General features: G+C 33.9%; 1 protein-coding gene across 13 annotated transcripts in view; it reads right to left on the reverse strand.

Annotated features, from left to right (window-relative positions):
• CHRM3 (cholinergic receptor muscarinic 3) overlaps nt 1–14,172 on the reverse strand; it is a 260,500-nt gene that overhangs the window by 38,183 nt on the left and 208,145 nt on the right. For 3 of the 13 annotated variants that reach the window (XM_087937087.1, XM_087937106.1, XM_087937103.1), the window contains exon 4: nt 13,574–13,662. The exons of 9 other annotated variants lie outside the window; for them this stretch is intronic. The gene's annotated coding sequence lies outside the window, so the exon portion shown is untranslated. Of the gene's footprint in view, nt 1–11,856; nt 12,024–13,573; nt 13,663–14,172 lie in introns of all 13 variants that reach the window. One more of the 13 variants, XM_087937102.1, reaches the window with a different exon arrangement.

Here is a 14,172-nt window from a genome sequence, read left to right on the forward strand (position 1 = left end):
TAAGAGGCCAGTAATTTATCATCTTTTGTCTTGTCACATATTTTCATTGCATCAAAAATAAAAAATTGCAGGGGGTTGGACTAGTTAGTAAGACCTCCAAGATCCCTTCCAGCCCTCTGATTGCATGCCTTCCTGTCATGTTGCCTAAAAACTCTCTCAATTTATTTGTTTTCATTTAGTGTAAAACCCCTTTAATATAGGAACTCTGTTATCACATCAGCTACTGCTTTTTTTTTTTTTTTAGCAAGCTACTACATACTGAAGTTTAGCAACATCATTTAGAAAAACCAGAAACTTGGAGCTGCTATCTGGCTACACTTAAGGACTTAGCAGTAAATTACACATCTCCACATTTTTAACCCTTTACTCAGCACAGCATTTGTCTTGGCAGATGATTCTTACAGCAATACAGCTAGATTAGAATCTTTCTCACTACCCAGAATGAAGCCTTAAATTGTACAGATTAATTGCCTACCGCACTGCAATGAAGCAACAACAGAGTTTAAACTCTAGTTTTTGTTGTTGTTATTGAAAAACTCACATTTTTCAGTTCAGTTCTACTTTTCAGTGGATTGGGAGTCCATGCTACTTTTTTTTTCAGATCCAGTGACTCCAAAAATACATTTCTATTACAATATATCAATCCTACGGTCTCCATTCTTTGCTTAAGTACATAACTAAATCATGCTTTCAGAATTTATCATGACACATATGCTTTTTTAAATCAAATGCAGAAAGAGAAACAGCAACAGCAATATTCCTAACATGATGTGTAATCAGCCTCATATGTAAATGGTTGGCCACCTTTTGATTGCATCATTGATTTATGAATTTGGTCTGGTTTGGAGCTTTTATTACTAAAGAGAATAAAGGATAGTGAACGTGGAAGTGATTCATTCTATGTGTGCTTATTTAAGTATGATATGGACACAGTAATATTTTATGCCTAACTCAAAACATTTGTTTCATACCTGTATACATACAAAAAGGTAGAAATGTTAAATAATGGGAAAGGAAGAGGTTGGACATTTCTAGAATTGTTTTTTGTGTAGTGTGAACTGGCAATGCTATTCGTGTTAAGGAGAAAGAGAAATTTGCAGTTGGAGACCCAGCTTCTCCAAGAAGAATCCAAAAGTGAGAGTTGCTGAATGAAAGGCTGCTGGAAAGGGTTGTAATTGATAGGGAGTGCACTAGATGTCAGCAACTACAGCTTGACAAAAATGTTAAGACTTCAAGCCCATACTAGAATTGTTTTGTTCCCTCTTCCCATTGTCCTCTTTTACATAGAAGCAAGGCCAGAAGTGATAGCATAGAAAGAAGATGCATCCAGGAGAAAGAGAATGAAATTTATTTTATTTATAAAGAAATAAAAACCCTGTAAAATGCTTGATCTGAAATTCTCGATATAGAATTGTATATGCATAATGCATTAAGCAATATTACTGTAAAAAAAGAGATAACTCCATTTCAATATCTAGAAAGTTACTGTCTCCTTTCCCCCACCTTCCAACAATAGGTTGCCCCAAAGGCTTCTGCAACTCCTCATTCCCAGGACCATCACTGTTCATTTTTGTCTACACAGATATCCATGTTGGAAGAAGTTCAATTAACATAGATGTTCATTCTAGCTTCCATTCATTTTCTTATGGAATATGCCTAAATCAAAATTGTTGCCTATTAATTTTGATGATGTTACTCAGTTGTCTACTAGTGGTACTGGCCAGACAGTGGCTTCTTAACATTAAACACTCTTCACCAGATATTCTAGAAAGACTTTAAACAGATTGGTTTATAAATCTGTACAAAAAAGAAGCAAAATATGATAGTTGTGAACTTTTTGTTACAGCTTCATTAGCTATAATACCTACAACAATGTATTCTGCATTCAAGGCTCATAACTGGTCAAGCACAAATAAACCCCTTTCATCTACAATAGAAAAAGTTATTAATATTCAATGAAGACAATTTCTCCTTTCAACTGTAAGAAAATATTAGCAAGGAAATCTTTTACACACTTTCTTGCAATAGAAATAAGTTGATGCTAAGCAACTGAGCTGATTGCATTTCTTCCCTGGCAGTCTGTGTACAAAACATTTTCTTTTTAAAGCAATAGTTCTCATTCTTTAATCCCTAGATGGTGCCTTATTAAAATTCCCATCATCTTTCATTATTAGCCAAGCTGGCTGAGAAAGGGTGGGAGATGAAGCCCAGAATGAGCAGGCAACCAAATTTGGGAATACTCTTCTAAACGATCACATTCTATAGAAAATTGACACCAGTATTGCAAGTGGTGGGAGATAGTAATGAACCATATGTTTGGGTTATGCAAAGCTTCAAAGGGATTATTTAATTCAAAGGAGATTAGATAAAATTATTTATTGAGTCAACTTTTCAAATCACATCTCTGAGGCTGTTTGAGCTATTGTATTCAATGAGATGTCTCTGAATCATTTCAGAAATATCTGACGATGATTCAGAGATTTCATGAAGCTTTGGTTTCATAAAATCTCAAACATTGTTCCAGCTTCTTTCCATATAAAGACAAAATAGAGGGCTAGGTTCTTAAACAAGGAGCAGGCAAGTGAGTTTTCATCACCTCTGCCTATTGGAGCATGACTGGTAATGTTCTGTGTTCTCTGTCAGCACACCACTACATTTTTTTCATTTGTCTTCCAACTATTCAGAACAGAACAAAATTTGCTCAGCATAATGGTTGAAGCTCTTAAATCCAGTTGGCAAGTTACAGTAATTCTATTCTTTTCCAAGGAAATGGAGATGACAGTAATGGAATTGTCACTATAATATGCAATTTCAACTGCCTCTTGCTAAGGTAGTTTCTCAGTGCACATTTTATGCTCTGAATCTCCCCATCAAGCAAGCACATAGACAGCTTTTTAATGTATAAAGCACTTGAAGAGTATTAGTCTGCTAAATTTCAAAAAAAGAAAATGTTACCCACAAACACTTAAAATCAGATTAGGGAACTCTTTAGCCCTTTTCTGAAGTCAGCAATTCATCACAATTATCCTGCCTGTTCCATTTTGTTTTGATATGCTATTAATTACGTTTGAGTCTACATTAGAATAAATATGACAAAGGCAAATGATGGATAATAATATGAGCAAAAAACTCAGAGGTAAATATGTTGCAGTCATGTATATTTCATGTATATATGATTTTACACGGAAATTTGGATCTGTTGTCCCTTCCCCCTCTTTTTAATCTACAGTTGACCTCGAAATTCTTCACAATTATAATCTTCCTAGACATTATTCAAATAGTAGATTATCATGGACATTGATCAGTTGCAAAGAAAGGAATTAATGAATTGAAAATATATAATCTTTATGTGTGTGACACAAAGTTAGACAATGCTTTTTCCTCTGGGGGCCAGTTTTTGCCTTTGTTCCTTATTTTGGGAAGCCATAATATGTCTGGTTGAGAGGAGAGAGCATGTAGCACCCTGAGTCAATTATAAACCATTCTTAGTTTAGGACTACTATTCTTTAAAAAAAAAGTCCTAGCTCTTAAGTTTCTCGTTCATGTATTATGTTGATATTCTCCTGACTTCTCCCAAGCTACACTTCAGACATTTGCTTGAATCTGGCATGATTTTCAGGCAATTTCTTACTATTATTTCTAATTTTCACTATCAGACATTAGAAGCTACTGTCTGAAAAACATCTATATCACTTCCAAAGATCTCAATATTACATGGTCCCTGCAATATAACTGAGACTTATTTTGCCCCCCCCTCTCTTTCTAACAGTCTTGCATCACTGATCATCCCTGCTCTCTTTGTCCTTCTCTACAGTCTTTCATCCCTGACTCTGAAGGTCATCATAAATTGAGGGCAGACCACACTGATCCAAACTTCTTGATCCTTCCTCTCTTCATGATATATTTTAATACAGCTGATTGATACATTTTTCATGCAACTTCAGTGGAGCTGCCATTTCCACTGCGTTAAATTCCAAAATGAAAAGGGCCAGAGCTTCACAAAGGATTTTGAACGGACACAAAGTATATGAAAGCTATTTATTCTGCATTATATAAATAATGATTTGACCTGACTTAACCTGATCCATCCCAGATTTTGAGCCTCATCCACATCCAGTGTACAATCTTAGAATTTAGTTATCTACAAAACTGGCATTCAAACTTCCCAAATGTTCCAGGGCAACACATAACTAACATGACATAAAAAAGAAATTTCCAAATGTGAAATTCTGATATACAATACACAAGACACTGGCTTGCAGATGTAAACATGAGAGTAATATCAATGCTGAAATAGGAAGATTTAGCTAATCCTACATTGTACCTTTACCCTGACATTCTGTACCATCTTTCTGCACAGTTTAATTGCTTTGGCAATTGTTTGTAGGAATGTTCACAGGGGAAATTTTTTTAAGCACTATATTATGATTTAGAACTGATTGTTACTGAAAATGTGACTGAAATAAGAAAATAGAAGATTTATTTAGTCCAGTCCTGAAGTTTATAAAACAACAGCAATCCTATTTGGCTCTTGAACTTTCTTAGCAACCAGTTTTTCTTTCTAACTTGTAGTAAACAGCTGGAATGGAGTGAGCAGAAAGGGGCTTTAGGGCTCATTTTTCCTTTAAGCTGTAACTGAGTGCATTCTTAGTGGAGGCCTTGAGACTGTGTGGGAATTGTTTTAACCTGTTACTTCACGGCTCTTCTAATGTAAAGAGCAACACATCATCCCTGACATGGATTAAGTAAATGTAATTTCATGTACGAGATGCAATGACAATAAAGTAAACTAACTCATTGCCAGGTTTGAGGTTTACAATACACCTAGTGTAGCCTAAGCATATCTGTCCTTAAAAAGAACTTTTAGCAGTGTTGCTTTCACTTTGAAGTAAAAACAAACCAATGAGGAGGAAGATAACAAAGAGTAAAGAGAACAATTTTTCCTCTGTGATATAGATACAAAAACAGTACCATTTGAAGAAATTCTTCTTCCTGCATTTTCTCTGGAGTTTTGTTGATTTTACAAAGAAACTATAAAAGCAAACAATAAAGCAACCACTACCATTTCTTCTCCCTCATGTTCAGAGCAATGCAGCAGAAAGATTTAGGCAGTACCACAATATATTACAGGGGCATCAACATTGCTTCTGCTCACTTTCATTCTTTTTCTGGGTTTTCTGTAGCATAAATATTTGATTATTGAAGAAACAAACATTTAATCCTCTTTTCCTTTTTATCTAGATATAATGTATGAAAAGCCTGATACGTTATAAATAATTTAAATCACACAAAACATGAGAAAAGAATCAACTTGCAAAACACAATCTTTCCTAGTGAATTCTTGGCATTTAACATGGATATCTAAATAGTTTATATATATGTATCAACATTTCAGCGAGAATGAAAATAATTCGTTGTTGCATGAAAGGAAAGCACTTTCTAATTCATACATCTCGACATCATGAAATGCTGTCTGTAAAGCTACTAAGACATTATCTCCACAGGATAAGTAATATAAAGAAACTACTTACTTCTAAATATATGTACATAATTCTATATTTCTACAGTTTAATGTTTACTATGTTTTATTTTACTTTTATTTCTTAGATGGCCTCTTTAAAAGCTCATCAATATCTCCCTAACCAGGATATGAGCATACTTAGTTAACTGTCCCGTCCTCATGACATTTTTCTTGCCTCATCACCTTAAAGTTATCTTTGTTTCAATATTTTAATCTTCTTCCAATATATTATTTCCATCAACACGATCTAGTATGCTTCGCCAACAATGTGGTCAGTGACACAACCTGCCCAGCTCCTGACATTCCAGGCAGGTGTGGACATGCTCCCTCCTCTCGGATGGGCTACAGAAGGGAGCAGATACTTCAACAAGTGTCTTGGAAAGGCCCTGACAAACATGGATTTAAGAGTGTCATAAAGAGCCCTAGTCCTTATGTGGCACAGAAACACAATAAAAACTCTTGTTGGAGGATCAGTATTGCTGTTTCTTTCACTGCCAGGTATATATATAAAACAGCTTTTTATCCACTTCAGACAAAATGAAGTTTTGTGTAATCCTGAGTATGTTTGAGAAGGATGGGGAAGAGCATATCTTGGTATACAAATAATGAAAGGGGAGCACATTAAGTGTGGTTTCTTAAAATATATATATTTTTAAAGAAAACAACAATTCAGGGTTGGAATGTAATGTTTTATGCTTATTATTACAATTTTCACTTTTACATTCCAAATGCCTCCCTTTTCTTCTTTTTTCTAAAAAAAGAATGTAATATTTTCAGAATATACAAGTACCATGAACACTCAATTACATCTAAAATCTTAGTTTCTAAGACTTCCCCTTCACAACATGGGAAGGCACTGTTTTTCTACAAGTGCAGATTTTGTAAAAAAAAAAATGTAAAAAAATTAGCCAAAGCTACGTTCAGCTTAGCTTATTTTTTATTAAGTTTTTCCAATAACCAGAAGAATTAGTGGACTGTCCCATGTGTACCTCTGAAGGTTTTAATCTACCTGCCCAGGAACTTTGTAAGGTCCACAAAAGATAACAATGCCACAGAAAAAACACCACAGCTTCCTCTCTTTTATCAATGAATTGTTTAAAATAAGTGCTTATCAGCCTTAGATATCTGTCTGGGGTTGATGCTTTGTAGGCTGCTTAGATACAATCTGGAATTAGGTATGAAATCTCTCCTGACAATCAAATTATACCATGTAACTAAAAAGGGAAAGTGCTAAAAAGAACTACATTCCAAAATGGGGAATACCAAATGTAATTTTAATATAATGATTGTAAACTAATGCACAGTGATGCAAAGAATCCTAATTTGAGAAATAAATGTAAGGAAAATGAACTTGTGGAGACTAGCCAAAAAAATGCAATCGATAATTTAGAGCAGATATTGATCCAGTGTGAGGCTATTTTAAAAAAAGAATCCTTCTTAAATAGTGTTAGGAAGCTTTTGATAATGGTACTATCAATATAATCATATTTTTAGACAGAGTAGTCAGAATAGTTACAGTTATGGCTACTGCATTTCAAAAGGGCATTACAGAACGAAAAGAAGACAAAATGTTGATCAGTGTCTGAAACAAATGTGATTGAAAGAAAGTTCCAAGAACTGGGGCTTTTAAGGTGAGGAGGAGGAGGAGGAAGGAAGGAATGGGAGAATAAAAGTGGTATCATAAAAAAATGTAAAATGATACATATGTGGAAAATGTAGGAGGGTATATTTTTTCATTTGTTCAATCCATGTTATATCCTGGACCAGTGGTGGGATTCAATTTTTTTTATTACCGGTTCTGTGAGTGTGGCTTGGTCAGCGTGGCATATCTTGGTGGGCATGGCAGGGGACGAATACTGCAAAATCTCCATTCCCTCCCTACTCCTGGGGGGAGGTTATTGCAAAATCCCATTCCCTCCACATCCCACTAGCCTGCTTTCCTGCTCCGTTCTCCTATACAGGGCAACAAAAGAAGACCCAGCCAATCAGCTGGGACTCAGGTGGCAGAGAATATATGGGGACAGGGCCAGTCAGAGGTGGTATTTGCCAGTTCTCCAAACTACTCAAAATTTCTGCTACCGGTTCTCCAGAACTGGTCAGAACCTGCTGAATACCACCTCTGTCCTGGACTCACCCAAAGAAGCTGAATGGTAGGGAAGTGGCACTCAACCAGAACATCTCTAGAAATGAATTTATTAAATTTATAGATGTCAGAATTATTAATCACAGCAGTGACTTCAGCACTGTAAAAATATATATATCTCAGTATAGCTATTCCAGAAAATGGGATCTACTGTTCTCCTGTATTCCCTTTTTACCTTTTCATATGCATTTCAGCAGCTGCTCTAGAAACAGAATTATGGATAAGATAGACCTTCTCTGGTTCCATTTGAAATGATTAATTTTTAAATAGTTACTGTTGTAATGAGAATATTATTCATTTTCTAAAACAAACAATGCGTGGAACATCCTTTCAGAATATCCTTTTATTCTTAAAAAAGATTTGCTTGATCTAACATATTTACAAGGGCAGGTAGAATCTATTAAGAATAATTATATTTTTATGCCTACATTTTAGAATCCCTCAAATGTCCCTATTTTTAAAATTCACTTAATTTTCTTTCTCCTTCTTGTATCTCCTGTTCTCCATTCCACTTTGCAGAAATCTTTTTTCCTTAAAAACAAAGCTCAATTAAATTAGAGAAAGTAACAGTACATCTTAAAAAAAAGGTGACATACTACTTTGAGCAGGTATCCCATTCTGAGGAATTTCAAATCATGAAAATCAGTTTCTAAATTCATTATACCTATAATGTGAGAAAAAAAGGAGTTGCGGAAGATTAACAGTGTTCACTTAACCAGTTCCCTCAAATCCAGCAGTTTCTAAAACTCCGCTGCTAAAACTAGGAGATGAAAAGGAAGTGTGATTATTTTCAAAGTATTATCTCTATTCCATGTGATGTATGACAAAAGGCAAATTCTGAAAATAAGTAAACTGTGACAGGAGTTTCTTAAACCTTTTTCTTCTTCAAAAAAGGGTCTTCCTGAATGTTATCATTCACAATTCTTAAAAAAGCTTGCCAGCATTTTTTACTGCCTGGTTTCTTTAAAGAAAACTTCATAAAAGACTCTATTCTACCAATTTGTCATTGTAATCTTAACTTCATGCAGTTTCCTTTATGAAGCTCTAAATTGCTTACTTTTCTTATGAAAGGCATTGTTTAATTACTAGAAATATACTTAAATCAATTTTATCAAAACCAGCATTTTTTATTTTTTTTACTTTATTGTCATGTCAGTAGCACACAGGGAAAATTGTACTGCACAAACTCATATATTAAATGTAACTGAAACAGAATACTGTGTTAAAAAAAATCAGTGGTAGGTTTAGCTATATAATGCTTTAAAAAATAAATAGCACTTTCCATGAAAATGAGGTTGTAGAAATGAAAATACAAATAATAAGGATATATAATATGATCACATGATGACTGAATTATTTTTAGGATTTGACCAGAATTTGAGACATAGCGCTATCCAATAATGTAGGCATCTCTGTATAAATTATTGGATAATGAATACAGTTTTATTATTAGTTGCTCTATACGATAACCATCTATATTATAATCTGTATGATTTCCATTGATCTTACTAAATGTTTTAAAGTGAGGTGCTTGGGAAGAAATATAAAAATTGCCAGTTGAGTATTTTTCCACATGGAGAAAAATAACTATAAAACTATATATAACTATAACAACTATAAAAGCATTCTGATATTTTAAAAGAAGTTTTGCTTCCTTGGTTTTAGCCCATAAGAAATTTGAAAAAAGGCTGTTTCTCATAAAGTATTTATTCTTTGCTGTTTTGCAAATCTATTATTGTTATTGTTAAATCTATTATAATTAGTCTATTGATTTTGCCCCCAAATAATTTTGCTATCCTTTAATTTAATCTCTAAAGCTCTAAAAGTCCCATGGAGGATAAATGTAGGAAACTGTTCCTTTAGTAAAATTACACTATTCAGAATATTTATTTTACTTATCTATAGGCATCAAAAATTTACCACTGTTTAGTGCTTGAAAAGATAATTTAACATTAAGAACTTTCTATATTTGAGTACCCAAGGAGACCGTGAACAAGAAAATAAGCATCTTCATTGCAGATTTCAGTCATGCAAGTAAAGCTCTGTCCAGAGGAAATTTATGACATGAAAAATACTGAGAAAGTCAATAGCTTAAAACAAAATGAAAACTGCTAATTCTGGAAATTTGTATGGAGACTCATGCCTGCCTCTTATATGCACTATGACAGCATCTTCAGATATAGCATGCTAATGATCAAGACAATGACAAACAGCAATTATACCAGCATCATGCATTGAAGGCTGATGCTAAAAAAATAGGGGGCAATTTCCCTGGCAATATTGTTTTCTCAATTATTTGACTTGCTCATTTTGACTTAGGCCTTCTCCCCGTGATCAGAGTAAAAATACTGTTTCAATCTACATAAAGGTTGCGTGCAAAATTGATTATGACAACCTAGACATCTATGTAATGGCCTTCCAGTAAATGCAAAGCTAAATAATCCATCTTATCGAGAATACTAATATCAGTTTTGATGCCTCCAGCATTTTCAAATGCTAACCAGCTTGTCTAGTGTGTATTTAATGACTCGTAAATTGAAGGAGGGGGAAAATTATTTTCCTATTTTATTGTATAAAAGTTCTATTTCTCTGCCTTTGGCAATGAATGGATATGTCATGATACTCCATTTGCAAGCACTGACTTTCATCTTCTGAGAGAAAAATGCAGAACCAGATTGTCTCCCAAGTTTCAAAAAAGATTGCAGAAGGGAGGGAATGGGTTGAAATAGGAGACAGAAAACTCTTCATAGAGATATGAATTGCATCAAAAACTTTCAACCTACACTCAAAAGATCCTATCTATCCTTTGTTATGTCATGATTGTCCACATTAAAAAAACAAGTTAATAAAAATTTAGTACCAACTAATGTTGGTACCAACTAATGTTGACCTTTTTAAGGTCAAAGATGAGTTTCATATTTTGCTGAAGTAATAGTTCTATGATTGAAGAATTTCTTTAAGTAGGGGTGTGCAAAAATGGTAATCCTAATTGTGAAGTGGATGTTCACACATTGGCAATGACTACACTGTTGGGAGACTTAAAAGAACAGGTTAGAGATAGATCATTGTAGAGAAAATGTATCTATATGGTCACTAGAAGTTGAAAACAAGTTATCTCTCTAATTCAGAGTTTTGCAATAAAAAAAGAAGCCCACACCCCTTTCCTTTGTTAGAAAGAAAAATAAAACACAAACATTGATTGCCCTTGTGAAGGTGGAAAGCCACCAAGCTATGCTTATATTTGAGTCCTTTCCTGATCTTCATATCCAGCCACTATATTGAGGTACCAGGAGTTAAGAAATGAGCAGAAACCAGTATCCCATCCAGTGCTATGCTGACCGATCCTTGTGTGTAACAGTTGCTGCCTGTTCCTCAAAAGTTCCTCGTATGTATGTATGTATGTATGTATGTATGATGGATACAAAGGCATCTGACTGCCTTTAATCTTTCTATCCAAACTTAGTATAAGAGAAACACTTTGACAAAAAGAACCATAGGAATATACTGCTCTGTGATAGGATCTTCATTCCTCATTTGGAATAGCCAAAGAAAGCTGAGGAGTTGAATATTATTTCTGAATCCACCAGCTTTAGGGACCATGAGCTATCAATAGCTCTTACTAATAAATCTTTCTATTTTCATTTATTTTTCCTCCACTCCATTTTCTTTGCAGATCTTATCTTTCTGATTAATATGTCTAAAGCCTTCCTTCCTTTCTCCCTCCCTCCCTCCCTCCCTCCCTCGCTCCCTCTCTTCTCCTTCCTCCTTCCCATACCCAAAATAGTGTTGTCATTGAAAATATATATTATTGAATATAAATCAAAATGCACCATGTCCACCTGTAATATTCATGTGTTATCTATTATTGAGTAGTAAAAACTAGGTTGTAAAAATGTTACACTTCAAATAGTTTTTTTTTGCTGGTGTGTGTTTTTGTGAGGTTTGAACTGAATGACAATTCTAGAATTTAGAATGAGCCAGAAATCTGTCATCTTTAGTGTGGGCACAATTAATCGCCATAATGATAATGTATGTGAAGAGAGTGATGTCACCACTTATTCAAACATTTCCCCATTGAAATCAAGGAACATTATTGACAGAAAACAAAGTTTGAAGAGAGTGAAAGAAAGGAGGAAGCAGGGTACAGCTGCAGAATCAATAGCTCATACAGAATCAGATAATATATATTTACTGCCCAAGTCTCAAAGTCCTTATTGTACATCAAAGCACTAATAAGGATGTAAAGGCTTCAAAGGGATTGTGGATTTCACAGAGCTCCACCCTGGGCCTCTTTTACATTTACAGCATTTCCTGTCTGGCAAAAGCTGTCAGCACTTAGGAGGTAAAATAGGGAGGAACCTAAAAAAGAACATTGTCAACAGAAAAATTGTGATGTAAAAAAGAGAGACTGGCAAACAGAAAGAAAAATGTTTTCTTAAGTGGGATGTCCAACCACCTAATAGGATTATATTACTATTATCCTTCTCATCTTTCCTATTACCTATTTCCTTAGCTTCTTATGACTATAACTTTGTTGTTTGTATCTCAAGACTTATGTTGATTGCTTTTATTTAGTATCCCATATGATTTGTGTTGATTATTTAGTATCCTATGACTATCACTGAGTGTTGTATCATATGATTTATGATGATTGTATTTTATGATTATGCTCATGATTTATCACTTGTTGCTTGTATGTATGTTGAGAGCTTATGCACCGCAGACAAATTTGTTGTGTGTCCTATCATACTTGGCCAATAAAGAATTTCTTAAATGTTGCAATTTATATGTTAATGCTCCTTATTTTTGTTGAGCAATAATGGTATTAGAATAGTATTAGCTTTTAATATTGAGCTACATTGGTTTTACAAAAGTATATTTGAGGAATGTAGGCAGGTAATATAATTCTTCAATTGCCATTTTACTCTCCTGAGGAAACATGCTATTTCTTATATTCTGCTAGTATACTGTCAGAAAATATAAAGCATTTTCAATCATCATAAATTATTTACCTGCATGAACACAATACAATTGTTTTGACTGGCAAAGGAAAACAAGATCTTTGCTGAAGAATGAATGAGGAACAGCATAAATCACAGCATAAAACATTAACGTATAATACAGCTTGGCAGAAAATTTTGCAAAAAGCAATAGAACACATTAGCTGGTTGAATAAGAATTTGAAAAGCTTCATGTTTCTTGAGATTCTTGTGAATACAGTATCCTCAGTTTCCTTCATTCTTATCAATTTTATAAAACTGAATCACAATTGCCCATTACCATTTAAATCAGTGGAATGTACTTCCTTTAATATAAATGGGCTCTTTTAAGTAACATTATAAAAACATGTTATTAATACATTTATGAATGAAATTCCAACATTTTGTGGTGCAGTAATTGATTTCTGCCAATGGAAGAGAGAAGGAAGGAAATTTCTCTAAGGTCATTTGCATATCTCAACAAATTTGCTCAGAAAGGGGGAAGAACAACCAAAATAGATTTATTTATTTATTTATTTTTGTCAATTGCTTACAAGATAATAGGTATAAGTAAAAACATAGTTATGAATACATGGATACATATAAGACAAATAATAAAAAAAGAAACAATAGGACAGGGATGGTAGGCACGTTGGTACGCTTATGCACGCCCCTACAGACCTCTTAGGAAAGGGGTGAGGTCAATAGCAGACAGTCTAAGGTTAAAGTTTTGGGGGTTTGGGGAAGAAACCACAGAGTCAAGTAGAGTATTCCAGACATTGAAGAAGACTTGTGCAGACCTTCATTGTACATTATTTTTGCTGCATGTATGGAATGACTCAATAGTTTCGGGACACATTCTAAAATTTCAGAAATGAATTTAGTTTATATAGATTATTCAGAGATAGTTTTAAAAACTTTGGAACCTACCCCTTTGATGAGTTTCAAAAAAGGCAGCATTAGTCTCTTGTCATTTATCATGGGAAAAACACAAATGCTTATAGCTTGCTGATTTTTTTCTATAATGGAGGAAAATTAACAGGAAAGTTGGAAGTCATGAACAGAGAAACATGCATTATATAGAAATTGTTTTTCACATTATGCTCTACTAAAATCTTAAATGCTTTTTACAATAGATGTAACTATTGTTTTGAGTTACAATATGATTAAATGTGTTTAATTAATTTGCACCCCTTTCTTATTCTTACTAACAATATCTATATATCTATATATCTATATCTACACACACACACACACACACATATGCACACAGGAAAAATATAGAAACAATAATTCTTTAAATGGTAATAAATTATTAAAATCTTCTAAGTTTGCAGTAATAATAGTCTCTTTTATGGGGAATATCTATGCCAACTTGTAAACTGATGGAGGGAGTTTTGTGAAAAGGAATAGGGTGTTAATACTGAAGAATCTTGATGATTTATGAATATGGAAGCTTAATTTGAGAGAGCTGAAGTGAAACTAAGTTTTACAGTTCATTAAACACTACTAAGCAGTCACTCAGGATG

This window comes from Pseudonaja textilis, chromosome 1 (genome assembly GCF_049901715.1).
Source record: "Pseudonaja textilis isolate UNSWEBS1 chromosome 1, rPseTex1.2, whole genome shotgun sequence".
Taxonomy (NCBI): Eukaryota; Metazoa; Chordata; class Lepidosauria; order Squamata; family Elapidae; genus Pseudonaja; species Pseudonaja textilis.